General features: G+C 40.5%; 2 pseudogenes; both read left to right on the forward strand.

Annotated features, from left to right (window-relative positions):
- Window positions 1–236: 236 nt before the first annotated feature.
- On the forward strand, window positions 237–1,156 carry LOC102831837 (annotated as a pseudogene).
- Window positions 1,157–3,214: 2,058 nt separating this feature from the next.
- Window positions 3,215–3,886, forward strand: LOC102832217 (annotated as a pseudogene).
- The last annotated feature ends 382 nt before the right edge of the window (window positions 3,887–4,268 follow it).

The following is a 4,268-nucleotide window of genomic DNA, read 5'->3' on the forward strand; positions in this document are numbered from 1 at the left end:
CCCCAAAATGACACCACGTGTGATGATGGCACAGGACTAGGCAGAGTTCCATTCTTTTGTGTACAGGGATGCTATGAGTTGGATCCAACTTGAAGGCAGCTAACAACAAAATCCATATATCTAAGACACAATTTAACCTGTAGATTCTCAAATAAGTTCTCAAAATTCTGGACAAAAATACCCATGTATTTGAAAGGTAACTTTTTGTCTCGATCAGTACTCTGATTTCTTACACCATGGCCTTAAACAAGATGAAGGACTTGAAAATTGAAGAACAGGAACGTATAACTGTGGACTATGTGAAGGGAATTCTTCAAGCCACCCCCCACCTGTGAAGTCTGGGATCAGATCTGGAACCTCCAAGCCAAACCTGATGATTTGCTTATTTCTACGTATCCTAAAGCAGGAACAACATGGGCTCAGGAGATAGGGGACTTAATATAAAATAACAGTGATATTGAGAAAAGCAAACGAGCACCAACTCACGTACGAATTCCTTTCATCAAATGGATACACCCAGCAATAGGATCTGGTTTGGAAAAGGCTAATGTTCTGCCCTCACCACGGACACTGAAAACTCATCTGCCCATTGGCCATTGGCCATTGCCCATTGCCTCCATTCTTTCTGGAGAAAAACTGCAAGATAATCTACATAGCAAGAAACCCCAAGGACAATATGGTATCCTATTACCATTTACACAGGATGAACAAAGCGCATCCACACCAGAGCACCTGGAAAGAGTATTTTGAGCATTTTCTGGCTGGAAAAGTGTGCTGGGGTTCATGGTATGACCATGTGAAAGGATGGTGGAAAGCAAAGGACCAACACCGAATTCTCTACCTCTTCTATGAGGATATGAAGAAGAACCCTAAGGATGAAATTCAGAAGTTGGCAAAATTTATTGGAAACAACCTGGATGATGAAGTTCTAGATAGAATTGTCCATCACACTTCTTTTGATGTTATGAAGCAGAATCCAATGGCCAACTATTCACTGGTTCCTCCTGAGATCATGGACCATTCCCTTTGTCCATTCATGAGAAAAGGGTCAGTGGGATTCTGGAAGAACTATTTCACTGTAGCTCAGAATGAAAGATTTGATGAAGACTTCAAGAAAAACATGGATGATACCAGTCTAAGTTTCCAGTTCCAGTAAAGAAAGAAGGACGACACACATATCTGAAGGTTTCTTACACAGGCCAAAGGAGACTGGATTTCGTTGTGTTTGCCCTTTCGAGATAGCTGGTGTTGGGGGCAAAGTCAAGAGAATGGAAGCAAGAGTGGTAAAGTGGAGGCTAGGAATTCAATATATGACTAATTAAAATTGTGGTATGATTACAAATTATCACTACATTTAAGTCTTCTACAAATCATGTGCTTGTTACTATAGTTATAAAATGCTTCAGTTCTCACATTAAAAATAATAATTAGGCTTTCAGATCAGGTGTTAGAGCAAGATCAATTTTAAACAGAGACTGTGTCTTCCAAGAGCGGCCTGTATCTATGTAACCATCAGGTAACTCAGTTTCACCATGAAGCCTTCCAGTTCGTATCAGGCTCCTTAGTTTAAGCATCCATCCCGATCTCTGACCACAGTCTGTGTGGTTAGCTAGACTCACTAACTAGACCCACCTGATGCTGACCGTGGGCTTGCTTCTCTCCTAAGACTCCGCCATCAGGTTCCAATCTCCAGGTAACAGCTACCCATTTACAAAGTGTCTTATTTCCATTTTAGCATGGCTTAACTTCACATTCCTGAAACTCCTGGCTCAGAAATGTTTTGCCTCTTGCTGAGGCTACTAGACTAGTTTACTAATTCATCTCCCAGATCACCACACTTTTGCCAAGGTGATTTTCATTACACCTGATTGATTATGCTGCTCTTTAGCTTAAAAACCTTCAGCGATTCTGAATCTTCACAGCCTGAGAAATAATGCCCAAACTTTTTAGCCTAAACTCAAAGCAGTTATAAGCATGGTTTCAACTTTCCTTTTCATTTTGATTCGTCTTCCAAACCACGTCCTCTTAGCAGAAAATCAGTCTGCTCACTGTGCTGGGGTTGCATCTACCCTCTCAGTTTTGTTAACCCCATGCTTCCACAGAAGATACTTTTCTTTCCTTTCTTTCTGCCTACCCAAAGCATCTAACATGCTTTAACAACCACCTCTGTTTCTTCTCATTCTTTCTACAAATACTTTAACCCAAAGATATTGCTTGCTCTTCTGAAGTCCTATACACTTAGTAGAAAATTCTTCCGTGATTAAGAATAAGGTATATTATGATATATTAAATAAAAAAAAAAAATCCATGTATTTGAGGCTAGTCCTGTCTTCTTTTGTCAGAGGCAAACAAATGTAACATTAGATGGGATGGAAGGTTAAGGAGCACTTTTGAAAACATGATGGGAACTCATAGCTCTCACCCTTGCCTCCACCCTTTGGTTCATTCATCTTTCTCTTAACTGATTTGCAATATGAGTGAAGATATTGTGAGGGGTACAAACCACACCAGGTCACACTCTTAGAAAGAGTGACACTAAAATGTCTATAAAATTTTTAATCAGTGGTTAGCAGAAATTTATTCTTCTTCACTAAAACATCCCTGTAGTCAGTTATAATGAGAAAAACATTTTTCATAAATCCAGCTTACATGGTCATTATAACATCAAGATTAATAAACCATTGCCACTGAGTTGATTCTGACCCATAGTGATCCTGTATAGTTTCTGAGCCTGTATATTTTTACAGAAGAAAGCCTTCTCTTTCTCCCGAAGAGTGGTTGCTGGGTTTGAACTGCTGACCTTGTGGTTAACAGTCCAATGCTTATCCTATAGTGCAACTAGGACTCCTTCTACAAGTCTAATGCTCTATGACAATCTACTTTTTAAAGCTTTTAATATGCTCCAAGAGCCCTCACGGCACAGTGAGTAAAGAGTTGGGCTGCTCCATCTAAGGTGTAACTATTGGTCTCTCCCTGTCTGGAGGAAATAAGAGTGATTAAAAACTGAAGATGAAGGGAAACGATTGGTCCAATGGACTAATGAACCATGCAAACATCAGTCTTCAAGACACTGAGACTGGCTCCTCTTGGGGTCTCATGTTAATGGTGGGTGGCGGCTTCAAAGTGGAACACAGATAACCGCTGCCCGCCCACACGGGGAAACTCTTCCCTGCCTCCGGCTTTCTGCTCGCTGCTAGTGCCGTAGCTCTCCAGCATGTCCATGGTGCCGCCCAATCGCTCGCAGATTGGTTGGCCCTGGGGCGTCAACCAGTTCGGCAATAAGTATATCCAGCTGACCAAGCCCCTCACCCTAGAGCGCACCACCAATCTGTATCCTCTTACCAATTATACTTTTGGTACCAAAGAACCCCTCTATGAGAAGGACAGCTCTGTTGCAGCGAGATTTCAACGAATGAGGGAAGAATCTGATACAATTGGAATGAGAAGAACTGTAGAAGGGGTTCTGATTGTACATGAGCACCGGCTACCCCATGTATTATTGCTTCAGCTGGGAACAACTTTCTTCAAATTACCTGGTGGCAAACTAAATCCAGGAGAAGATGAAGTTGCAGGACTAAAACGCTTAGTGACAGAGATACTAGGTCGTCAAGATGGAGTCCTTTAAGACTGGGTCATTGATGACGGCATTGGTAACTGGTAGAGAACAAATTTTGATCCATATATTCCTGCACATATTACAAAGCCTAAGGATCATAAGAAGTTGTTCCTGGTTCAACTTCTAAAGAAAGCCTTGTTTGCAGTTCCCAAAAATTACAAGCATGTAGCTGGACTATTATTTGAATTGTACGACAATGCACCAGGATATGGACCCATCATTTCTAGTCTCCCTCAACTCTTGAGCAAGTTCAATTTTATATTCAACTGAATTCCTGCGCAGGAGAGAAGAAAAAGAAGCCGTTTCTGTGAGCACAGCTATCCACAGTGTAGAATAATAAACATGGTAGACAAGGTTTTGGGCTTTATCTCTTTCCCAATCCCTAAATTGCTCCCAACTTTCAACTGTTTGAATAGTAGTAAAGTTAATAGGAATAACTAGATAGTGGTGTAAACAAATGTGATAATGTTAAATTGACTTTTGGTTCTACTCATACTTTTTTGTACAATATTAAACAAGTGGACTTTTTTCTTTTTTTACTGTACATTAAACTTAAAAAAATTAAAAAAAAAAAAAGACACTGAGACTGGAAGAACTAGATGATGTCTCGCTACCACTACTAACTACTCTGAAAAGGATCACGATAGAAGGT

This window comes from Chrysochloris asiatica, unplaced genomic scaffold (genome assembly GCF_000296735.1).
Source record: "Chrysochloris asiatica unplaced genomic scaffold, ChrAsi1.0 scaffold00039, whole genome shotgun sequence".
NCBI classification, from domain to species: Eukaryota; Metazoa; Chordata; class Mammalia; order Afrosoricida; family Chrysochloridae; genus Chrysochloris; species Chrysochloris asiatica.